This window comes from Larus michahellis, unplaced genomic scaffold, assembly GCF_964199755.1.
Source record: "Larus michahellis unplaced genomic scaffold, bLarMic1.1 SCAFFOLD_66, whole genome shotgun sequence".
Lineage (NCBI taxonomy): Eukaryota > Metazoa > Chordata > Aves > Charadriiformes > Laridae > Larus > Larus michahellis.
In genome coordinates this window covers 1,016,073-1,040,316 of record NW_027436014.1, presented here as the reverse complement: position 1 = coordinate 1,040,316, position 24,244 = coordinate 1,016,073, and positions in this window count along the sequence as shown.

The following is a 24,244-nucleotide window of genomic DNA, read 5'->3' as shown; positions in this document are numbered from 1 at the left end:
GGCCACGCGAGCGGCTGCCAGAGAGGTTTCCAATGAGGCACGGCTTTCCCTCCTGGCTCTTCAGGCGTGGGAGCTGTGGCCAGAGCCGCGGCCCTACCGGAAAATGCTTCGGGGGCTGGCGCGGCGGCGCCAGGTGGGCGCCGGTGGCGCCGAGGCTGACGGCCGCCGCAAAGCCCGCAGCCCCACGGGCTGTGGGGCCACGCGAGCGGCTGCCAAAGAGCTTTCCAACGAGGCACGGCTTTCCCTCCTGGCTCTTCGGGCGTGGGAGCTGTGGCCAGAGACGCGGCCCTACCGGAAAATCCTTCGCAGGCTGGCTCGGCGGCGCCACGTGGGCGCCGGTGGCGCCGAGGCTGACGGCCGCCGCAAAGCCCGCAGCCCCACGGGCTGTGGGGCCACGCGAGCGGCTGCCAAAGAGCTTTCCAATGAGGCACGGTTTTCCCTCCTGGCTCTTCGGGCGTGGGAGCTGTGGCCAGAGCCGCGGCCCTACCGGAAAATGCTTCGGGGGCTGGCTCGGCGGCGCCAGGTGGGCGCCGGTGGCGCCAAGGCTAACGGCCGCCGCAAAGCCCGCAGCCCCACGGGCTGTGGGGCCACGCGAGCGGCTGCCAAAGAGCTTTCCAACGAGGCATGGCTTTCCCTCCTGGCTCTTCGGGCGTGGGAGCTGTGGCCAGAGCCGCGGCCCTACCGGAAAATGCTTCGCAGGCTGGCTCGGCGGCGCCAGGTGGGCGCCGGTGGCACCGAGGCTGACGGCCGCCGGAAAGCCCGCAGCCCCACGGACTGTGGGGCCACGCGAGCGGCTGCCAAAGAGCTTTCCAACGAGGCATGGCTTTCCCTCCTGGCTCTTCGGGCGTGGGAGCTGTGGCCAGAGCCGCGGCCCTACCGGAAAATGCTTCGCAGGCTGGCTCGGCGGCGCCAGGTGGGCGCCGGTGGCACCGAGGCTGACGGCCGCCGGAAAGCCCGCAGCCCCACGGACTGTGGGGCCACGCGAGCGGCTGCCAAAGAGCTTTCCAACGAGGCACGGCTTTCCCTCCTGGCTCTTCGGGCGTGGGAGCTGTGGCCAGAGCCGCGGCCCTACCGGAAAATGCTTCGGGGGCTGGCGCGGCGGCGCCAGGTGGGCGCCGGTGGCACCGAGGCTGACGGCCGCCGCAAAGCCCGCAGCCCCACGGGCTGTGGGGCCACGCGAGCAGCTGCCAAAGAGCTTTCCAACGAGGCACGGCTTTCCCTCCTGGCTCTTCGGGCGTGGGAGCTGTGGCCAGAGCCGCGATCCTACCGGAAAATACTTCAGGGGCTGGCGCGGCGGCGCCAGGTGGGCGCCGGTGGCGCCGAGGCTGACGGCCGCCGCAAAGCCCGCAGCCCCACGGGCTGTGGGGCCACGCGAGCGGCTGCCAAAGAGCTTTCCAACGAGGCACGGCTTTCCCTCCTGGCTCTTCGGGCGTGGGAGCTGTGGCCAGAGCCGCGGCCCTACCGGAAAATGCTTCGGGGGCTGGCGCGGCGGCGCCAGGTGGGCGCCGGTGGCGCCGAGGCTGACGGCCGCCGCAAAGCCCGCAGCCCCACGGGCTGTGGGGCCACGCGAGCGGCTGCCAAAGAGCTTTCCAACGAGGCACGGCTTTCCCTCCTGGCTCTTCGGGCGTGGGAGCTGTGGCCAGAGCCGCGGCCCTACCGGAAAATGCTTCGCAGGCTGGCTCGGCGGCGCCAGGTGGGCGCCGGTGGCGCCGAGGCTGACGGCCGCCGCAAAGCCCGCAGCCCCACGGGCTGTGGGGCCACGAGAGCGGCTGCCAAAGAGCTTTCCAACGAGGCACGGCTTTCCCTCCTGGCTCTTTGGGCGTGGGAGCTGTGGCCAGAGCCGCGGCCCTACCGGAAAATGCTTCGCAGGCTGGCTCGGCGGCGCCAGGTGGGCGCCGGTGGCACCGAGGCTGACGGCCGCCGGAAAGCCCGCAGCCCCACGGACTGTGGGGCCACGCGAGCGGCTGCCAAAGAGCTTTCCAACGAGGCACGGCTTTCCCTCCTGGCTCTTCGGGCGTGGGAGCTGTGGCCAGAGCCGCGGCCCTACCGGAAAATGCTTCGCAGGCTGGCGCGGCGGCACCAGGTGGGCGGCGGTGGCGCCGAGGCTGACGGCCGCCGCAAAGCCCGCAGCCCCACGGGCTGTGGGGCCACGCGAGCGGCTGCCAAAGAGCTTTCCAACGAGGCACGGCTTTCCCTCCTGGCTCTTCGGGCGTGGGAGCTGTGGCCAGAGCCGCGGCCCTACCGGAAAATGCTTCGCAGGCTGGCTCGGCGGCGCCAGGTGGGCGTCGGTGGCGCCGAGGCTGACGGCCGCCGCAAAGCCCGCAGCCCCACGGGCTGTGGGGCCACGCGAGCGGCTGCCAAAGAGCTTTCCAACGAGGCACGGCTTTCCCTCCTGGCTCTTCGGGCGTGGGAGCTGTGGCCAGAGCCGCGGCCCTACCGGAAAATGCTTCGCAGGCTGGCTCGGCGGCGCCAGGTGGGCGCCGGTGGCGCCAAGGCTGACGGCCGCCGCAAAGCCCGCAGCCCCACGGGCTGTGGGGCCACGCGAGCGGCTGCCAAAGAGCTTTCCAACGAGGCACGGCTTTCCCTCCTGGCTCTTCGGGCGTGGGAGCTGTGGCCAGAGCCGCGGCCCTACCGGAAAATGCTTCGCAGGCTGGCTCGGCGGCGCCACGTGGGCGCCGGTGGCACCGAGGCTGACGGCCGCCGGAAAGCCTGCAGCCCCACGGGCTGTGGGGCCACGCGAGCGGCTGCCAAAGAGCTTTCCAACGAGGCACGGCTTTCCCTCCTGGCTCTTCGGGCGTGGGAGCTGTGGCCAGAGCCGCGGCCCTACCGGAAAATGCTTTGGGGGCTGGCGCGGCGGCGCCAGGTGGGCGCCGGTGGCACCGAGGCTGACGGCCGCCGCAAAGCCCGCAGCCCCACGGGCTGTGGGGCCACGCGAGCAGCTGCCAAAGAGCTTTCCAACGAGGCACGGCTTTCCCTCCTGGCTCTTCGGGCGTGGGAGCTGTGGCCAGAGCCGCGATCCTACCGGAAAATGCTTCAGGGGCTGGCGCGGCGGCGCCAGGTGGGCGCCGGTGGCGCCGAGGCTGACGGCCACCGCAAAGCCCGCAGCCCCACGGGCTGTGGGGCCACGCGAGCGGCTGCCAAAGAGGTTTCCAACGAGGCACGGCTTTCCCTCCTGGCTCTTCGGGCGTGGGAGCTGTGGCCAGAGCCGCGGCCCTACCGGAAAATGCTTCGCAGGCTGGCTCGGCGGCGCAAGGTGGGCGCTGGTATAGCCGAGGCTGACGGCCGCCGCAAAGCCCGCAGCCCCACGGGCTGTGGGGCCACGCGAGCGGCTGCCAAAGAGCTTTCCAATGAGGCACGGCTTTCCCTCCTGGCTCTTCGGGCGTGGGAGCTGTGGCCAGAGCCGCGGCCCTACCGGAAAATGCTTCGCAGGCTGGCTCGGCGGCGCCAGGTGGGCGCCGGTGGCGCCGAGGCTGACGGCCGCCGCAAAGCCCGCAGCCCCACGGGCTGTGGGGCCACGCGAGCGGCTGCCAAAGAGCTTTCCAACGAGGCACGGCTTTCCCTCCTGGCTCTTCGGGCATGGGAGCTGTGGCCAGAGCCGCGGCCCTACCGGAAAATGCTTCGCAGGCTGGCGCGGCGGCGCCAGGTGGGCGCCGGTGGCGCCGAGGCTGACGGCCGCCGCAAAGCCCGCAGCCCCACGGGCTGTGGGGCCACGTGAGCGGCTGCCAAAGAGCTTTCCAACGAGGCACGGCTTTCCCTCCTGGCTCTTCGGGCGTGGGAGCTGTGGCCAGAGCCGCGGCCCTACCGGAAAATGCTTCGGAGGCTGGCTCGGCGGCGCCAGGTGGGCGCCGGTGAGGCCGAGCCTGACGGCCGCCGCAAAGCCCGCAGCCCCACGGGCTGTGGGGCCACGCGAGCGGCTGCCAAAGAGCTTTCCAACGAGGCACGGCTTTCCCTCCTGGCTCTTCGGGCATGGGAGCTGTGGCCAGAGCCGCGGCCCTACCGGAAAATGCTTCGCAGGCTGGCGCGGCGGCGCCAGGTGGGCGCCGGTGGCGCCGAGGCTGACGGCCGCCGCAAAGCCCGCAGCCCCACGGGCTGTGGGGCCACGCGAGCGGCTGCCAAAGAGCTTTCCAACGAGGCACGGCTTTCCCTCCTGGCTCTTCGGGCGTGGGAGCTGTGGCCAGAGCCGCGGCCCTACCGGAAAATGCTTCGGAGGCTGGCTCGGCGGCGCCAGGTGGGCGCCGGTGAGGCCGAGTCTGACGGCCGCCGCAAAGCCCGCAGCCCCACGGGCTGTGGGGCCACACGAGCGGCTGCCAAAGAGCTTTCCAACGAGGCACGGCTTTCCCTCCTGGCTCTTCGGGCGTGGGAGCTGTGGCCAGAGCCGCGGCCCTACAGGAAAATGCTTCGCAGGCTGGCTCGGCGGCGCCAGGTGGGCGCCGGTGGCGCCGAGGCTGACGGCCGCCGCAAAGCCCGCAGCCCCACGGGCTGTGGGGCCACGCGAGCGGCTGCCAAAGAGCTTTCCAACGAGGCACGGCTTTCCCTCCTGGCTCTTCGGGCGTGGGAGCTGTGGCCAGAGCCGCGGCCCTACCGGAAAATGCTTCGCAGGCTGGCTCGGCGGTGCCACGTGGGCGCCGGTGGCGCCGAGGCTGACGGCCGCCGCAAAGCCCGCAGCCCCACGGGCTGTGGGGCCACGCGAGCGGCTGCCAAAGAGCTTTCCAACGAGGCACGGCTTTCCCTCCTGGCTCTTCGGGCGTGGGAGCTGTGGCCAGAGCCGCGGCCCTACCGGAAAACGCTTCGCAGGCTGGCGCGGGGGCGCCAGGTGGGCGCCGGTGGCGCCGAGGCTGACGGCCGCCGGAAATCCCGCAGCCCCACGGGCTGTGGGGCCATGCGAGCGGCTGCCAAAGAGCTTTCCAACGAGGCACGGCTTTCCCTCCTGGCTCTTCAGGCGTGGGAGCTGTGGCCAGAGCCGCGTCCCTACCGGAAAATGCTTCGCAGGCTGGCTCGGCGGCGCCAGGTGGGCGCCGGTGGCACCGAGGCTGATGGCCGCCGCAAAGCCCGCAGCCCCACGGGCTGTGGGGCCACGCGAGCGGCTGCCAAAGAGCTTTCCAACGAGGCACGGCTTTCCCTCCTGGCTCTTCGGGCGTGGGAGCTGTGGCCAGAGACGCAGCCCTACCGGAAAATGCTTCGCAGGCTGGCTCGAAGGCGCCAGGTGGGTGCCGGTGGCACCGAGGCTGACGGCCGCCGCAAAGCCCGCAGCCCCACGGGCTGTGGGGCCACGCGAGCGGCTGCCAAAGAGCCTTCCAACGAGGCACGGCTTTCCCTCCTGGCTCTTCGGGCGTGGGAGCTGTGGCCAGAGCCGCGGCCCTACCGGAAAATGCTTCGCAGGCTGGCACGGCGGCACGACGTGGGAGCCGGTGGCGCCGAGGCTGACGGCCGCCGCAAAGCCCGCAGCCCCACGGGCTGTGGGGCCACGCGAGCGGCTGCCAAAGAGCTTTCCAACGAGGCACGGCTTTCCCTCCTGGCTCTTCGGGCGTGGGAGCTGTGGCCAGAGCCGCGGCCCTACCGGAAAATGCTTCGCAGGCTGGCTCGGCGGCGCCAGGTGGGCGCCGGTGCCGCCGAGGCTGACGGCCGCCGCAAAGCCCGCTGCCCCACGGGCTGTGGGGCCACGCGAGCGGCTGCCAAAGAGCTTTCCAACGAGGCACGGCTTTCCCTCCTGGCTCTTCGGGCGTGGGAGCTGTGGCCAGAGCCGCGGCCCTACCGGAAAATGCTTCGCAGGCTGGCTCGGCGGCGCCAGGTGGGCGTCGGTGGCGCCGAGGCTGACGGCCGCCGCAAAGCCCGCAGCCCCACGGGCTGTGGGGCCACGCGAGCGGCTGCCAAAGAGCTTTCCAACGAGGCACGGCTTTCCCTCCTGGCTCTTCGGGCGTGGGAGCTGTGGCCAGAGCCGCGGCCCTACCGGAAAATGCTTCGCAGGCTGGCTCGGCGGCGCCAGGTGGGCGCCGGTGTCGCCAAGGCTGACGGCCGCCGCAAAGCCCGCAGCCCCACGGGCTGTGGGGCCACGCGAGCGGCTGCCAAAGAGCTTTCCAACGAGGCACGGCTTTCCCTCCTGGCTCTTCGGGCGTGGGAGCTGTGGCCAGAGCCGCGGCCCTACCGGAAAATGCTTCGCAGGCTGGCTCGGCGGCGCCAGGTGGGCGCCGGTGGCGCCGAGGCTGACGGCCGCCGCAAAGCCCGCAGCCCCACGGGCTGTGGGGCCACGCGAGCGGCTGCCAAAGAGCTTTCCAAGGAGGCACGGCTTTCCCTCCTGGCTCTTCGGGCGTGGGAGCTGTGGCCAGAGCCGCGGCCCTACCGGAAAATGCTTCGCAGGCTGGCTCGGCGGCGCCACGTGGGCGCCGGTGGCACCGAGGCTGACGGCCGCCGGAAAGCCTGCAGCCCCACGGGCTGTGGGGCCACGCGAGCGGCTGCCAAAGAGCTTTCCAACGAGGCACGGCTTTCCCTCCTGGCTCTTCGGGCGTGGGAGCTGTGGCCAGAGCCGCGGCCCTACCGGAAAATGCTTCGGGGGCTGGCGCGGCGGCGCCAGGTGGGCGCCGGTGGCACCGAGGCTGACGGCCGCCGCAAAGCCCGCAGCCCCACGGGCTGTGGGGCCACGCGAGCAGCTGCCAAAGAGCTTTCCAACGAGGCACGGCTTTCCCTCCTGGCTCTTCGGGCGTGGGAGCTGTGGCCAGAGCCGCGATCCTACCGGAAAATGCTTCAGGGGCTGGCGCGGCGGCGCCAGGTGGGCGCCGGTGGCGCCGAGGCTGACGGCCACCGCAAAGCCCGCAGCCCCACGGGCTGTGGGGCCACGCGAGCGGCTGCCAAAGAGCTTTCCAACGAGGCACGGCTTTCCCTCCTGGCTCTTCGGGCATGGGAGCTGTGGCCAGAGCCGCGGCCCTACCGGAAAATGCTTCGCAGGCTGGCGCGGCGGCGCCAGGTGGGCGCCGGTGGCGCCGAGGCTGACGGCCGCCGCAAAGCCCGCAGCCCCACGGGCTGTGGGGCCACGCGAGCGGCTGCCAAAGAGCTTTCCAACGAGGCACGGCTTTCCCTCCTGGCTCTTCGGGCGTGGGAGCTGTGGCCAGAGCCGCGGCCCTACCGGAAAATGCTTCGGAGGCTGGCTCGGCGGCGCCAGGTGGGCGCCGGTGAGGCCGAGTCTGACGGCCGCCGCAAAGCCCGCAGCCCCACGGGCTGTGGGGCCACACGAGCGGCTGCCAAAGAGCTTTCCAACGAGGCACGGCTTTCCCTCCTGGCTCTTCGGGCGTGGGAGCTGTGGCCAGAGCCGCGGCCCTACAGGAAAATGCTTCGCAGGCTGGCTCGGCGGCGCCAGGTGGGCGCCGGTGGCGCCGAGGCTGACGGCCGCCGCAAAGCCCGCAGCCCCACGGGCTGTGGGGCCACGCGAGCGGCTGCCAAAGAGCTTTCCAACGAGGCACGGCTTTCCCTCCTGGCTCTTCGGGCGTGGGAGCTGTGGCCAGAGCCGCGGCCCTACCGGAAAATGCTTCGCAGGCTGGCTCGGCGGTGCCACGTGGGCGCCGGTGGCGCCGAGGCTGACGGCCGCCGCAAAGCCCGCAGCCCCACGGGCTGTGGGGCCACGCGAGCGGCTGCCAAAGAGCTTTCCAACGAGGCACGGCTTTCCCTCCTGGCTCTTCGGGCGTGGGAGCTGTGGCCAGAGACGCGGCCCTACCGGAAAACGCTTCGCAGGCTGGCGCGGGGGCGCCAGGTGGGCGCCGGTGGCGCCGAGGCTGACGGCCGCCGGAAATCCCGCAGCCCCACGGGCTGTGGGGCCATGCGAGCGGCTGCCAAAGAGCTTTCCAACGAGGCACGGCTTTCCCTCCTGGCTCTTCAGGCGTGGGAGCTGTGGCCAGAGCCGCGTCCCTACCGGAAAATGCTTCGCAGGCTGGCTCGGCGGCGCCAGGTGGGCGCCGGTGGCACCGAGGCTGACGGCCGCCGCAAAGCCCGCAGCCCCACGGGCTGTGGGGCCACGCGAGCGGCTGCCAAAGAGCTTTCCAACGAGGCACGGCTTTCCCTCCTGGCTCTTCGGGCGTGGGAGCTGTGGCCAGAGACGCAGCCCTACCGGAAAATGCTTCGCAGGCTGGCTCGAAGGCGCCAGGTGGGTGCCGGTGGCACCGAGGCTGACGGCCGCCGCAAAGCCCGCAGCCCCACGGGCTGTGGGGCCACGCGAGCGGCTGCCAAAGAGCCTTCCAACAAGGCACGGCTTTCCCTCCTGGCTCTTCGGGCGTGGGAGCTGTGGCCAGAGCCGCGGCCCTACCGGAAAATGCTTCGCAGGCTGGCACGGCGGCACGACGTGGGAGCCGGTGGCGCCGAGGCTGACGGCCGCCGCAAAGCCCGCAGCCCCACGGGCTGTGGGGCCACGCGAGCGGCTGCCAAAGAGCTTTCCAACGAGGCATGGCTTTCCCTCCTGGCTCTTCGGGCGTGGGAGCTGTGGCCAGAGCCGCGGCCCTACCGGAAAATGCTTCGCAGGCTGGCTCGGCGGCGCCAGGTGGGCGCCGGTGCCGCCGAGGCTGACGGCCGCCGCAAAGCCCGCAGCCCCACGGGCTGTGGGGCCACGCGAGCGGCTGCCAAAGAGCTTTCCAACGAGGCACGGCTTTCCCTCCTGGCTCTTCGGGCGTGGGAGCTGTGGCCAGAGCCGCGGCCCTACCGGAAAATGCTTCGCAGGCTGGCGCGGCGGCGCCAGGTGGGCGCCGGTGGCGCCGAGGCTGACGGCCGCCGCAAAGCCCGCAGCCCCACGGGCTGTGGGGCCACGCGAGCGGCTGCCAAAGAGCTTTCCAACGAGGCACGGCTTTCCCTCCTGGCTCTTCGGGCGTGGGAGCTGTGGCCAGAGCCGCGGCCCTACCGGAAAATGCTTCGCAGGCTGGCTCGGCGGCGCCAGGTGGGCGCCGGTGGCGCCGAGGCTGATGGCCGCCGCAAAGCCCGCAGCCCCACGGGCTGTGGGTCCACGAGAGCGGCTGCCAAAGAGCTTTCCAACGAGGCACGGCTTTCCCTCCTGGCTCTTCGGGCGTGGGAGCTGTGGCCAGAGCCGCGGCCCTACCGGAAAATGCTTCGCAGGCTGGCTCGGCGGCGCCAGGTGGGCGCCGGTGGCGCCGAGGCTGACGGCCGCCGCAAAGCCCGCAGCCCCACGGGCTGTGGGGCCACGCGAGCGGCTGCCAAAGAGCTTTCCAACGAGGCACGGCTTTCCCTCCTGGCTCTTCGGGCGTGGGAGCTGTGGCCAGAGCCGCGGCCCTACCGGAAAATGCTTCGCAGGCTGGCTCGGCGGCGCCAGGTGGGCGCCGGTGGCGCCGAGGCTGACGGCCGCCGCAAAGCCCGCAGCCCCACGGGCTGTGGGGCCACGCGAGCGGCTGCCAAAGAGCTTTCCAACGAGGCACGGCTTTCCCTCCTGGCTCTTCGGGCGTGGGAGCTGTGGCCAGAGCCGCGGCCCTACCGGAAAATGCTTCGCAGGCTGGCTCGGCGGCGCCAGGTGGGCGCCGGTGGCGCCGAGGCTGACGGCCGCCGCAAAGCCCGCAGCCCCACGGGCTGTGGGGCCACGCGAGCGGCTGCCAAAGAGCTTTCCAACGAGGCACGGCTTTCCCTCCTGGCTCTTCGGGCGTTGGAGCTGTGGCCAGAGCCGCGGCCCTACCGGAAAATGCTTCGCAGGCTGGCTCGGCGGCGCCACGTGGGCGCCGGTGGCACCGAGGCTGACGGCCGCCGGAAAGCCTGCAGCCCCACGGGCTGTGGGGCCACGCGAGCGGCTGCCAAAGAGCTTTCCAACGAGGCACGGCTTTCCCTCCTGGCTCTTCGGGCGTGGGAGCTGTGGCCAGAGCCGCGGCCCTACCGGAAAATGCTTTGGGGGCTGGCGCGGCGGCGCCAGGTGGGCGCCGGTGGCACCGAGGCTGACGGCCGCCGCAAAGCCCGCAGCCCCACGGGCTGTGGGGCCACGCGAGCAGCTGCCAAAGAGCTTTCCAACGAGGCACGGCTTTCCCTCCTGGCTCTTCGGGCGTGGGAGCTGTGGCCAGAGCCGCGATCCTACCGGAAAATGCTTCAGGGGCTGGCGCGGCGGCGCCAGGTGGGCGCCGGTGGCGCCGAGGCTGACGGCCACCGCAAAGCCCGCAGCCCCACGGGCTGTGGGGCCACGCGAGCGGCTGCCAAAGAGCTTTCCAACGAGGCACGGCTTTCCCTCCTGGCTCTTCGGGCGTGGGAGCTGTGGCCAGAGCCGCGGCCCTACCGGAAAATGCTTCGCAGGCTGGCTCGGCGGCGCAAGGTGGGCGCTGGTATCGCCGAGGCTGACGGCCGCCGCAAAGCCCGCAGCCCCACGGGCTGTGGGGCCACGCGAGCGGCTGCCAAAGAGCTTTCCAATGAGGCACGGCTTTCCCTCCTGGCTCTTCGGGCGTGGGAGCTGTGGCCAGAGCCGCGGCCCTACCGGAAAATGCTTCGCAGGCTGGCTCGGCGGCGCCAGGTGGGCGCCGGTGAGGCCGAGTCTGACGGCCGCCGCAAAGCCCGCAGCCCCACGGGCTGTGGGGCCACGCGAGCGGCTGCCAAAGAGCTTTCCAACGAGGCACGGCTTTCCCTCCTGGCTCTTCGGGCATGGGAGCTGTGGCCAGAGCCGCGGCCCTACCGGAAAATGCTTCGCAGGCTGGCGCGGCGGCGCCAGGTGGGCGCCGGTGGCGCCGAGGCTGACGGCCGCCGCAAAGCCCGCAGCCCCACGGGCTGTGGGGCCACGCGAGCGGCTGCCAAAGAGCTTTCCAACGAGGCACGGCTTTCCCTCCTGGCTCTTCGGGCGTGGGAGCTGTGGCCAGAGCCGCGGCCCTACCGGAAAATGCTTCGGAGGCTGGCTCGGCGGCGCCAGGTGGGCGCCGGTGAGGCCGAGTCTGACGGCCGCCGCAAAGCCCGCAGCCCCACGGGCTGTGGGGCCACACGAGCGGCTGCCAAAGAGCTTTCCAACGAGGCACGGCTTTCCCTCCTGGCTCTTCGGGCGTGGGAGCTGTGGCCAGAGCCGCGGCCCTACAGGAAAATGCTTCGCAGGCTGGCTCGGCGGCGCCAGGTGGGCGCCGGTGGCGCCGAGGCTGACGGCCGCCGCAAAGCCCGCAGCCCCACGGGCTGTGGGGCCACGCGAGCGGCTGCCAAAGAGCTTTCCAACGAGGCACGGCTTTCCCTCCTGGCTCTTCGGGCGTGGGAGCTGTGGCCAGAGCCGCGGCCCTACCGGAAAATGCTTCGCAGGCTGGCTCGGCGGTGCCACGTGGGCGCCGGTGGCGCCGAGGCTGACGGCCGCCGCAAAGCCCGCAGCCCCACGGGCTGTGGGGCCACGCGAGCGGCTGCCAAAGAGCTTTCCAACGAGGCACGGCTTTCCCTCCTGGCTCTTCGGGCGTGGGAGCTGTGGCCAGAGCCGCGGCCCTACCGGAAAACGCTTCGCAGGCTGGCGCGGGGGCGCCAGGTGGGCGCCGGTGGCGCCGAGGCTGACGGCCGCCGGAAATCCCGCAGCCCCACGGGCTGTGGGGCCATGCGAGCGGCTGCCAAAGAGCTTTCCAACGAGGCACGGCTTTCCCTCCTGGCTCTTCAGGCGTGGGAGCTGTGGCCAGAGCCGCGTCCCTACCGGAAAATGCTTCGCAGGCTGGCTCGGCGGCGCCAGGTGGGCGCCGGTGGCACCGAGGCTGACGGCCGCCGCAAAGCCCGCAGCCCCACGGGCTGTGGGGCCACGCGAGCGGCTGCCAAAGAGCTTTCCAACGAGGCACGGCTTTCCCTCCTGGCTCTTCGGGCGTGGGAGCTGTGGCCAGAGACGCAGCCCTACCGGAAAATGCTTCGCAGGCTGGCTCGAAGGCGCCAGGTGGGTGCCGGTGGCACCGAGGCTGACGGCCGCCGCAAAGCCCGCAGCCCCACGGGCTGTGGGGCCACGCGAGCGGCTGCCAAAGAGCCTTCCAACGAGGCACGGCTTTCCCTCCTGGCTCTTCGGGCGTGGGAGCTGTGGCCAGAGCCGCGGCCCTACCGGAAAATGCTTCGCAGGCTGGCACGGCGGCACGACGTGGGAGCCGGTGGCGCCGAGGCTGACGGCCGCCGCAAAGCCCGCAGCCCCACGGGCTGTGGGGCCACGCGAGCGGCTGCCAAAGAGCTTTCCAACGAGGCATGGCTTTCCCTCCTGGCTCTTCGGGCGTGGGAGCTGTGGCCAGAGCCGCGGCCCTACCGGAAAATGCTTCGCAGGCTGGCTCGGCGGCGCCAGGTGGGCGCCGGTGGCGCCGAGGCTGACGGCCGCCGCAAAGCCCGCAGCCCCACGGGCTGTGGGGCCACGCGAGCGGCTGCCAAAGAGCTTTCCAACGAGGCACGGCTTTCCCTCCTGGCTCTTCGGGCGTGGGAGCTGTGGCCAGAGCCGCGGCCCTACCGGAAAATGCTTCGCAGGCTGGCGCGGCGGCGCCAGGTGGGCGCCGGTGGCGCCGAGGCTGACGGCCGCCGCAAAGCCCGCAGCCCCACGGGCTGTGGGGCCACGCGAGCGGCTGCCAAAGAGCTTTCCAACGAGGCACGGCTTTCCCTCCTGGCTCTTCGGGCGTGGGAGCTGTGGCCAGAGCCGCGGCCCTACCGGAAAATGCTTCGCAGGCTGGCTCGGCGGCGCCAGGTGGGCGCCGGTGGCGCCGAGGCTGATGGCCGCCGCAAAGCCCGCAGCCCCACGGGCTGTGGGTCCACGCGAGCGGCTGCCAAAGAGCTTTCCAACGAGGCACGGCTTTCCCTCCTGGCTCTTCGGGCGTGGGAGCTGTGGCCAGAGCCGCGGCCCTACCGGAAAATGCTTCAGGGGCGGGCGCGGCGGCGCCAGGTGGGCGCCGGTGGCGCCGAGGCTGACGGCCGCCGCAAAGCCCGCAGCCCCACGGGCTGTGGGGCCACGCGAGCGGCTGCCAAAGAGCTTTCCAACGAGGCACAGCTTTCCCTCCTGGCTCTTCGGGCGTGGGAGCTGTGGCCAGAGCCGCGGCCCTACCGGAAAATGCTTCGCAGGCTGGCTCGGCGGCGCAAGGTGGGCGCTGGTATCGCCGAGGCTGACGGCCGCCGCAAAGCCCGCAGCCCCACGGGCTGTGGGGCCACGCGAGCGGCTGCCAAAGAGCTTTCCAACGAGGCACGGCTTTCCCTCCTGGCTCTTCGGGCGTGGGAGCTGTGGCCAGAGCCGCGGCCCTACCGGAAAATGCTTCGCAGGCTGGCTCGGCGGCGCCAGGTGGGCGCCGGTGGCGCCGAGGCTGACGGCCGCCGCAAAGCCCGCAGCCCCACGGGCTGTGGGGCCACGCGAGCGGCTGCCAAAGAGCTTTCCAACGAGGCACGGCTTTCCCTCCTGGCTCTTCGGGCATGGGAGCTGTGGCCAGAGCCGCGGCCCTACCGGAAAATGCTTCGCAGGCTGGCGCGGCGGCGCCAGGTGGGCGCCGGTGAGGCCGAGGCTGACGGCCGCCGCAAAGCCCGCAGCCCCACGGGCTGTGGGGCCACGCGAGCGGCTGCCAAAGAGCTTTCCAACGAGGCACGGCTTTCCCTCCTGGCTCTTCGGGCGTGGGAGCTGTGGCCAGAGCCGCGGCCCTACCGGAAAATGCTTCGCAGGCTGGCTCGGCGGCGCCAGGTGGGCACCGGTGGCGCCGAGGCTGACGGCCGCCGCAAAGCCCGCAGCCCCACGGGCTGTGGGGCCACGCGAGCGGCTGCCAAAGAGCTTTCCAACGAGGCACGGCTTTCCCTCCTGGCTCTTCGGGCGTGGGAGCTGTGGCCAGAGCCGCGGCCCTACCGGAAAATGCTTCAGGGGCTGGCGCGGCGGCGCCAGGTGGGCGCCGGTGGCACCGAGGGTGACGGCCGCCGCAAAGCCCGCAGCCCCACGGGCTGTGGGGCCACGCGAGCGGCTGCCAAATAGCTTTCCAACGAGGAACGGCTTTCCCTCCTGGCTCTTCGGGCGTGGGAGCTGTGGCCAGAGCCGCGGCCCTACCGGAAAATGCTTCGCAGGCTGGCTCGGCGGCGCCACGTGGGCGCCGGTGGCGCCGAGGCTGACGGCCGCCGCAAAGCCCGCAGCCCCACGGGCTGTGGGGCCACGCGAGCGGCTGCCAAAGAGCTTTCCAACGAGGCACGGCTTTCCCTCCTGGCTCTTCGGGCGTGGGAGCTGTGGCCAGAGCCGCGGCCCTACCGGAAAATGCTTTGGGGGCTGGCTCGGCGGCGCCACGTGGGCGCCGGTGGCGCCAAGGCTAACGGCCGCCGCAAAGCCCGCAGCCCCACGGGCTGTGGGGCCACGCGAGCGGCTGCCAAAGAGCTTTCCAACGAGGCACGGCTTTCCCTCCTGGCTCTTCGGGCGTGGGAGCTGTGGCCAGAGCCGCGGCCCTACCGGAAAATGCTTCGCAGGCTGGCTCGGCGGCGCCAGGTGGGCGCTGGTATCGCCGAGGCTGACGGCCGCCGCAAAGCCCGCAGCCCCACGGGCTGTGGGGCCACGCGAGCGGCTGCCAAAGAGCTTTCCAACGAGGCACGGCTTTCCCTCCTGGCTCTTCGGGCGTGGGAGCTGTGGCCAGAGCCGCGGCCCTACCGGAAAATGCTTCGCAGGCTGGCGCTGGGGCGCCAGGTGGGCGCCGGTGGCGCCGAGGCTGACGGCCGCCGCAAAGCCCGCAGCCCCACGGGCTGTGGGGCCATGCGAGCGGCTGCCAAAGAGCTTTCCAACGAGGCACGGCTTTCCCTCCTGGCTCTTCAGGCGTGGGAGCTGTCGCCAGAGCCGCGGCCCTACCGGAAAATGCTTCGCAGGCTGGCTCGGCGGCGCCAGGTGGGCGCCGGTGGCACCGAGGCTGACGGCCGCCGCAAAGCCCGCAGCCCCACGGGCTGTGGGGCCACGCGAGCGGCTGCCAAAGAGCTTTGCAACGAGGCACGGCTTTCCCTCCTGGCTCTTCGGGCGTGGGAGCTGTGGCCAGAGACGCAGCCCTACCGGAAAATGCTTCGCAGGCTGGCTCGAAGGCGCCAGGTGGGTGCCGGTGGCACCGAGGCTGACGGCCGCCGCAAAGCCCGCAGCCCCACGGGCTGTGGGGCCACGCGAGCGGCTGCCAAAGAGCTTTCCAACGAGGCACGGCTTTCCCTCCTGGCTCTTCGGGTGTGGGAGCTGTCGCCAGAGCCGCGGCCCTACCGGAAAATGCTTCGCAGGCTGGCACGGCGGCACGACGTGGGAGCCGGTGGCGCCGAGGCTGACGGCCGCCGCAAAGCCCGCAGCCCCACGGGCTGTGGGGCCACGCGAGCGGCTGCCAAAGAGCTTTCCAACGAGGCACGGCTTTCCCTCCTGGCTCTTCGGGCGTGGGAGCTGTGGCCAGAGCCGAGGCCCTACCGGAAAATGCTTCGGGGGCTGGCGCGGCGGCGCCAGGTGGGCGCCGGTGGCGCCGAGGCTAGCGGCCGCCACAAAGCCCGCAGCCCCACGGGCTGTGGGGCCACGCGAGCGGCTGCCAAAGAGCTTTCCAACGAGGCACGGCTTTCCCTCCTGGCTCTTCGGGCGTGGGAGCTGTGGCCAGAGCCGAGGCCCTACCGGAAAATGCTTCGGGGGCTGGCGCGGCGGCGCCAGGTGGGCGCCGGTGGCGCCGAGGCTAGCGGCCGCCACAAAGCCCGCAGCCCCACGGGCTGTGGGGCCACGCGAGCGGCTGCCAAAGAGCTTTCCAACGAGGCACGGCTTTCCCTCCTGGCTCTTCGGGCGTGGGAGCTGTGGCCAGAGCCGAGGCCCTACCGGAAAATGCTTCGGGGGCTGGCGCGGCGGCGCCAGGTGGGCGCCGCTGGCGCCGAGGCTGACGGCCGCCGCAAAGCCCGCAGCCCCACGGGCTGTGGGGCCACGCGAGCGGCTGCCAAAGAGCTTTCCAACGAGGAACGGCTTTCCCTCCTGGCTCTTCGGGCGTGGGAGCTGTGGCCAGAGCCGAGGCCCTACCGGAAAATGCTTCGGGGGCTGGCGCGGCGGCGCCAGGTGGGCGCCGGTGGCGCCGAGGCTAGCGGCCGCCACAAAGCCCGCAGCCCCACGGGCTGTGGGGCCACGCGAGCGGCTGCCAAAGAGCTTTCCAACGAGGCACGGCTTTCCCTCCTGGCTCTTCGGGCGTGGGAGCTGTGGCCAGAGCCGAGGCCCTACCGGAAAATGCTTCGGGGGCTGGCGCGGCGGCGCCAGGTGGGCGCCGGTGGCGCCGAGGCTGACGGCCGCCGCAAAGCCCGCAGCCCCACGGGCTGTGGGGCCACGCAAGCGGCTGCCAAAGAGCTTTCCAACGAGGAACGGCTTTCCCTCCTGGCTCTTCGGGCGTGGGAGCTGTGGCCAGAGCCGCGGCCCTACCGGAAAATGCTTCGCAGGCTGGCTCGGCGGCGCCAGGTGGGCGCCGGTGGCGCCGAGGCTGACGGCCGCCGCAAAGCCCGCAGCCCCACGGGCTGTGGGGCCACGCGAGCGGCTGCCAAAGAGGTTTCCAACGAGGCACGGCTTTCCCTCCTGGCTCTTCGGGCGTGGGAGCTGTGGCCAGAGACGCGGCCCTACCGGAAAATGCTTCGCAGGCTGGCTCGGCGGCGCCAGGTGGGCGCCGGTGGCGCCGAGGCTGACGGCCGCCGCAAAGCCCGCAGCCCCACGGGCTGTGGGGCCACGCGAGCAGCTGCCAAAGAGCTTTCCAACGAGGCACGGCTTTCCCTCCTGGCTCTTCGGGCGTGGGAGCTGTGGCCAGAGCCGCGGCCCTACCGGAAAATCCTTCGCAGGCTGGCGCGGCCGCGCCACGTGGGCGCCGGTGGCGCCGAGGCTGACGGCCGCCGGAAAGCCCGCAGCCCCACGGGCTGTGGGGCCACGCGAGCGGCTGCCAAAGAGCTTTCCAACGAGGCACGGCTTTCCCTCCTGGCTCTTCGGGCGTGGGAGCCGTGGCCAGAGCCGCGGCCCTACCGGAAAATGCTTCGCAGGCTGGCTCGGCGGCGCCAGGTGGGCGCCGGTGGCGCCCAGGCTGACGGCCGCCGCAAAGCCCGCAGCCCCACGGGCTGTGGGTCCACGCGAGCGGCTGCCAAAGAGCTTTCCAACGAGGCACGGCTTTCCCTCCTGGCTCTTTGGGCGTGGGAGCTGTGGCCAGAGCAGCGGCCCTACCGGAAAATGCTTCGCAGGCTGGCTCGACGGCGCCAGGTGGGCGCCCGTGGCGCCGAGCCTGATGGCCGCCGCAAAGCCCGCAGCCCCACGGGCTGTGGGGCCACGCGAGCGGCTGCCAAAGAGCTTTCCAACGAGGCACGGCTTTCCCTCCTGGCTCTTTGGGCGTGGGAGCTGTGGCCAGAGACGCGGCCCTACCGGAAAATGCTTCGCAGGCTGGCTCGGCGGCGCCAGGTGGGCGCAGGTGGCTCCGAGGCTGACGGCCGCCGCAAAGCCCGCAGCCCCACGGGCTGTGGGGCCACGCGAGCAGCTGCCAAAGAGCTTTCCAACGAGGCACGGCTTTCCCTCCTGGCTCTTCGGGCGTGGGAGCTGTGGCCAGAGCCGCGGCCCTACCGGAAAATGCTTCGGGGGCTGGCGCGGCGGCGCCACGTGGGCGCCGGTGGCGCCGAGGCTGACGGCCGCCGCAAAGCCCGCAGCCCCACGGGCTGTGGGGCCACGCGAGCGGCTGCCAAAGAGCTTTCCAACGAGGCACGGCTTTCCCTCCTGGCTCTTCGGGCGTGGGAGCTGTGGCCAGAGCCGCGGCCCTACCGGAAAATGCTTCGCAGGCTGGCTCGGCGGCGCCAGGTGGGCGCCGGTGGCGCCGAGGCTGACGGCCGCCGCAAAGCCCGCAGCCCCACGGGCTGTGGGGCCACGCGAGCGGCTGCCAAAGAGCTTTCCAACGAGGCACGGCTTTCCCTCCTGGCTCTTCGGGTGTGGGAGCTGTCGCCAGAGCCGCGGCCCTACCGGAAAATGCTTCGCAGGCTGGCACGGCGGCACGACGTGGGAGCCGGTGGCGCCGAGGCTGACGGCCGCCGCAAAGCCCGCAGCCCCACGGGCTGTGGGGCCACGCGAGCGGCTGCCAAAGAGCTTTCCAACGAGGCACGGCTTTCCCTCCTGGCTCTTCGGGCGTGGGAGCTGTGGCCAGAGCCGAGGCCCTACCGGAAAATGCTTCGCAGGCTGGCGCGGCGGCGCCAGGTGGGCGCCGGTGGCGCCGAGGCTAGCGGCCGCCACAAAGCCCGCAGCCCCACGGGCTGTGGGGCCACGCGAGCGGCTGCCAAAGAGCTTTCCAACGAGGCACGGCTTTCCCTCCTGGCTCTTTGGGCGTGGGAGCTGTGGCCAGAGCAGCGGCCCTACCGGAAAATGCTTCGCAGGCTGGCTCGACGGCGCCAGGTGGGCGCCCGTGGCGCCGAGCCTGATGGCCGCCGCAAAGCCCGCAGCCCCACGGGCTGTGGGGCCACGCGAGCGGCTGCCAAAGAGCTTTCCAACAAGGCACGGCTTTCCCTCCTGGCTCTTTGGGCGTGGGAGCTGTGGCCAGAGCCGCGGCCCTACCGGAAAATGCTTCGCAGGCTGGCTCGGCGGCGCCAGGTGGGCGCAGGTGGCTCCGAGGCTGACGGCCGCCGCAAAGCCCGCAGCCCCACGGGCTGTGGGGCCACGCGAGCAGCTGCCAAAGAGCTTTCCAACGAGGCACGGCTTTCCCTCCTGGCTCTTCGGGCGTGGGAGCTGTGGCCAGAGCCGCGGCCCTACCGGAAAATGCTTCGGGGGCTGGCGCGGCGGCGCCACGTGGGCGCCGGTGGCGCCGAGGCTGACGGCCGCCGCAAAGCCCGCAGCCCCACGGGCTGTGGGGCCACGCGAGCGGCTGCCAAAGAGCTTTCCAACGAGGCACGGCTTTCCCTCCTGGCTCTTCGGGCGTGGGAGCTGTGGCCAGAGCCGCGGCCCTACCGGAAAATGCTTCGCAGGCTGGCTCGGCGGCGCCAGGTGGGCGCCGGTGGCGCCGAGGCTGACGGCCGCCGCAAAGCCCGCAGCCCCACGGGCTGTGGGGCCACGCGAGCGGCTGCCAAAGAGCTTTCCAACGAGGCACGGCTTTCCCTCCTGGCTCTTCGGGTGTGGGAGCTGTCGCCAGAGCCGCGGCCCTACCGGAAAATGCTTCGCAGGCTGGCACGGCGGCACGACGTGGGAGCCGGTGGCGCCGAGGCTGACGGCCGCCGCAAAGCCCGCAGCCCCACGGGCTGTGGGGCCACGCGAGCGGCTGCCAAAGAGCTTTCCAACGAGGCACGGCTTTCCCTCCTGGCTCTTCGGGCGTGGGAGCTGTGGCCAGAGCCGAGGCCCTACCGGAAAATGCTTCGCAGGCTGGCGCGGCGGCGCCAGGTGGGCGCCGGTGGCGCCGAGGCTAGCGGCCGCCACAAAGCCCGCAGCCCCACGGGCTGTGGGGCCACGCGAGCGGCTGCCAAAGAGCTTTCCAACGAGGCACGGCTTTCCCTCCTGGCTCTTCGGGCGTGGGAGCTGTGGCCAGAGCCGCGGCCCTACCGGAAAATGCTTCGGGGGCTGGCGCGGCGGCGCCAGGTGGGCGCCGGTGGCGCCGAGGCTGACGGCCGCCGCAAAGCCCGCAGCCCCACGGGCTGTGGGGCCACGCGAGCGGCTGCCAAAGAGCTTTCCAACGAGGAACGGCTTTCCCTCCTGGCTCTTCGGGCGTGGGAGCTGTGGCCAGAGCCGCGGCCCTACCGGAAAATGCTTCGCAGGCTGGCTCGGCGGCGCCAGGTGGGCGCCGGTGGCGCCGAGGCTGACGGCCGCCGCAAAGCCCGCAGCCCCACGGGCTGTGGGGCCACGCGAGCGGCTGCCAAAGAGGTTTCCAACGAGGCACGGCTTTCCCTCCTGGCTCTTCGGGCGTGGGAGCTGTGGCCAGAGACGCGGCCCTACCGGAAAATGCTTCGCAGGCTGGCTCGGCGGCGCCAGGTGGGCGCCGGTGGCGCCGAGGCTGACGGCCGCCGCAAAGCCCGCAGCCCCACGGGCTGTGGGGCCACGCGAGCAGCTGCCAAAGAGCTTTCCAACGAGGCACGGCTTTCCCTCCTGGCTCTTCGGGCGTGGGAGCTGTGGCCAGAGCCGCGGCCCTACCGGAAAATCCTTCGCAGGCTGGCGCGGCCGCGCCACGTGGGCGCCGGTGGCGCCGAGGCTGACGGCCGCCGGAAAGCCCGCAGCCCCACGGGCTGTGGGGCCACGCGAGCGGCTGCCAAAGAGCTTTCCAACGAGGCACGGCTTTCCCTCCTGGCTCTTCGGGCGTGGGAGCCGTGGCCAGAGCCGCGGCCCTACCGGAAAATGCTTCGCAGGCTGGCTCGGCGGCGCCAGGTGGGCGCCGGTGGCGCCCAGGCTGACGGCCGCCGCAAATCCCGCAGCCCCACGGGCTGTGGGTCCACGCGAGCGGCTGCCAAAGAGCTTTCCAACGAGGCACGGCTTTCCCTCCTGGCTCTTTGGGCGTGGGAGCTGTGGCCAGAGCAGCGGCCCTACCGGAAAATGCTTCGCAGGCTGGCTCGACGGCGCCAGGTGGGCGCCCGTGGCGCCGAGCCTGATGGCCGCCGCAAAGCCCGCAGCCCCACGGGCTGTGGGGCCACGCGAGCGGCTGCCAAAGAGCTTTCCAACGAGGCACGGCTTTCCCTCCTGGCTCTTCGGGCGTGGGAGCTGTGGCCAGAGACGCGGCCCTACCGGAAAATGCTTCGCAGGCTGGCGCGGCGGCGCCACGTGGGCGCCGGTGGCGCCGAGGCTGACGGCCGCCGCAAAGCCCGCAGCCCCACGGGCTGTGGGGCCACGCGAGCGGCTGCCAAAGAGCTTTCCAACAAGGCACGGCTTTCCCTCCTGGCTCTTTGGGCGTGGGAGCTGTGGCCAGAGCCGCGGCCCTACCGGAAAATGCTTCGCAGGCTGGCTCGGCGGCGCCAGGTGGGCGCAGGTGGCTCCGAGGCTGACGGCCGCCGCAAAGCCCGCAGCCCCACGGGCTGTGGGGCCACGCGAGCAGCTGCCAAAGAGCTTTCCAACGAGGCACGGCTTTCCCTCCTGGCTCTTCGGGCGTGGGAGCTGTGGCCAGAGCCGCGGCCCTACCGGAAAATGCTTCGGGGGCTGGCGCGGCGGCGTCACGTGGGCGCCGGTGGCGCCGAGGCTGACGGCCGCCGCAAAGCCCGCAGCCCCACGGGCTGTGGGGCCACGCGAGCGGCTGCCAAAGAGCTTTCCAACGAGGCACGGCTTTCCCTCCTGGCTCTTCGGGCGTGGGAGCTGTGGCCAGAGCCGCGGCCCTACCGGAAAATGCTTCGCAGGCTGGCTCGGCGGCGCCAGGTGGGCGCCGGTGGCGCCGAGGCTGACGGCCGCCGCAAAGCCCGCAGCCCCACGGGCTGTGGGGCCACGCGAGCGGCTGCCAAAGAGCTTTCCAACGAGGCACGGCTTTCCCTCCTGGCTCTTCGGGCGTGGGAGCTGTGGCCAGAGACGCGGCCCTACCGGAAAATGCTTCGCAGGCTGGCTCGGCGGCGCCAGGTGGGCGCCGGTGGCGCCGAGGCTGACGGCCGCCGCAAAGCCCGCAGCCCCACGGGCTGTGGGGCCACGCGAGCGGCTGCCAAAGAGCTTTCCAACGAGGCACGGCTTTCCCTCCTGGCTCTTCGGGCGTGGGAGCTGTGGCCAGAGACGCGGCCCTACCGGAAAATGCTTCGCAGGCTGGCTCGGCGGCGCCACGTGGGCGCCGGTGGTGCCGAGGCTGACGGCCGCCGCAAAGCCCGCAGCCCCACGGGCTGTGGGGCCACGCGAGCGGCTGCCAAAGAGCTTTCCAACGAGGCACGGCTTTCCCTCCTGGCTCTTCGGGCGTGGGAGCTGTCGCCAGAGCCGCGGCCCTACCGGAAAATGCTTCGCAGGCTGCCTCGGCGGCGCCAGGTGGGCGCCGGTGGCGCCGAGGCTGACGGCCGCCGCAAAGCCCGCAGCCCCACGGGCTGTGGGGCCACGCGAGCGGCTGCCAAAGAGCTTTCCAACGAGGCACGGCTTTCCCTCCTGGCTCTTCGGGCGTGGGAGCTGTGGCCAGAGCCGCGGCCCTACCGGAAAATGCTTCGCAGGCTGGCGCGGCGGCGCCACGTGGGCGCCGGTGGTGCCGAGGCTGACGGCCGCCGCAAAGCCCGCAGCCCCACGGGCTGTGGGGCCACGTGAGCGGCTGCCAAAGAGCTTTCCAACGAGGCACGGCTTTCCCTCCTGGCTCTTCGGGCGTGGGAGCTGTCGCCAGAGCCGCGGCCCTACCGGAAAATGCTTCGCAGGCTGCCTCGGCGGCGCCAGGTGGGCGCCGGTGGCGCCGAGGCTGACGGCCGCCGCAAAGCCCGCAGCCCCACGGGCTGTGGGGCCACGCGAGCGGCTGCCAAAGAGCTTTCCAACGAGGCACGGCTTTCCCTCCTGGCTCTTCGGGCGTGGGAGCTGTGGCCAGAGCCGCGGCCCTACCGGAAAATGCTTCGCAGGCTGGCTCGGCGGCGCCAGGTGGGCGCCGGTGGCGCCGAGGCTGACGGACGCCGCAAAGCCCGCAGCCCCACGGGCTGTGGGGCCACGCGAGCGGCTGCCAAAGAGGTTTCCAACGAGGCACGGCTTTCCCTCCTGGCTCTTCGGGCGTGGGAGCTGTGGCCAGAGCCGCGGCCCTACCCGAAAATGCTTCGCAGGCTGGCTCGGCGGTGCCAGGTGGGCGCCGGTGGCGCCGAGGCTGACGGCCGCCGGAAAGCCCGCAGCCCCACGGGCTGTGGGGCCACGCGAGCGGCTGCCAAAGAGCTTTCCAACGAGGCACGGCTTTCCCTCCTGGCTCTTCGGGCGTGGGAGCTGTGGCCAGAGCTGCGGCCCTACCGGAAAATGCTTCGCAGGCTGGCGCGGCGGCGCCACGTGGGCGCCGGTGGCGCCGAGGCTGACGGCCGCCGCAAAGCCCGCAGCCCCACGGGCTGTGGGGCCACGCGAGCGGCTGCCAAAGAGCTTTCCAACGAGGCACGGCTTTCCCTCCTGGCTCTTTGGCCGTGGGAGCTGTGGCCAGAGCAGCGGCCCTACCGGAAAATGCTTCGCAGGCTGGCTCGGCGGCGCCAGGTGGGCGCCGGTGGCGCCGAGGCTGACGGCCGCCGCAAAGCCCGCAGCCCCACGGGCTGTGGGGCCACGCGAGCGGCTGCCAAAGAGGTTTCCAACGAGGCACGGCTTTCCCTCCTGGCTCTTCGGGCGTGGGAGCTGTGGCCAGAGACGCGGCCCTACCGGAAAATGCTTCGCAGGCTGGCGCGGCGGCGCCAGGTGGGCGCCGGTGGCGCCGAGGCTGACGGCCGCCGCAAAGCCCGCAGCCCCACGGGCTGTGGGGCCACGCGAGCGGCTGCCAAAGAGCTTTCCAACAAGGCACGGCTTTCCCTCCTGGCTCTTTGGGCGTGGGAGCTGTGGCCAGAGCCGCGGCCCTACCGGAAAATGCTTCGCAGGCTGGCTCGGCGGCGCCAGGTGGGCGCCGGTGGCGCCGAGGCTGACGGACGCCGCAAAGCCCGCAGCCCCACGGGCTGTGGGGCCACGCGAGCGGCTGCCAAAGAGCTTTCCAACGAGGCACGGCTTTCCCTCCTGGCTCTTTGGGCGTGGGAGCTGTGGCCAGAGCCGCGGCCCTACCGGAAAATGCTTCGCAGGCTGGCTCGGCGGTGCCAGGTGGGCGCCGGTGGCGCCGAGGCTGACGGCCGCCGCAAAGCCCGCAGCCCCACGGGCTGTGGGGCCACGCGAGCGGCTGCCAAAGAGCTTTCCAACGAGGCACGGCTTTCCCTCCTGGCTCTTCAGGCGTGGGAGCTGTGGCCAGAGCCGCGGCCCTACCGGAAAATGCTTCGCAGGCTGGCTCGGCGGCGCCACGTGGGCGCCGGTGGTGCCGAGCCTGATGGCCGCCGCAAAGCCCGCAGCCCCACGGGCTGTGGGGCCACGCGAGCGGCTGCCAAAGAGGTTTCCAACGAGGCACGGCTTTCCCTCCTGGCTCTTCGGGCGTGGGAGCTGTGGCCAGAGACGCGGCCCTACCGGAAAATGCTTCGCAGGCTGGCGCGGCGGCGCCAGGTGGGCGCCGGTGGCGCCGAGGCTGACGGCCGCCGCAAAGCCCGCAGCCCCACGGGCTGTGGGGCCACGCGAGCGGCTGCCAAAGAGCTTTCCAACAAGGCACGGCTTTCCCTCCTGGCTCTTTGGGCGTGGGAGCTGTGGCCAGAGCCGCGGCCCTACCGGAAAATGCTTCGCAGGCTGGCTCGGCGGCGCCAGGTGGGCGCAGGTGGCGCCGAGGCTGACGGCCGCCGCAAAGCCCGCAGCCCCACGGGCTGTGGGGCCACGCGAGCGGCTGCCAAAGAGCTTTCCAACGAGGCACGGCTTTCCCTCCTGGCTCTTCGG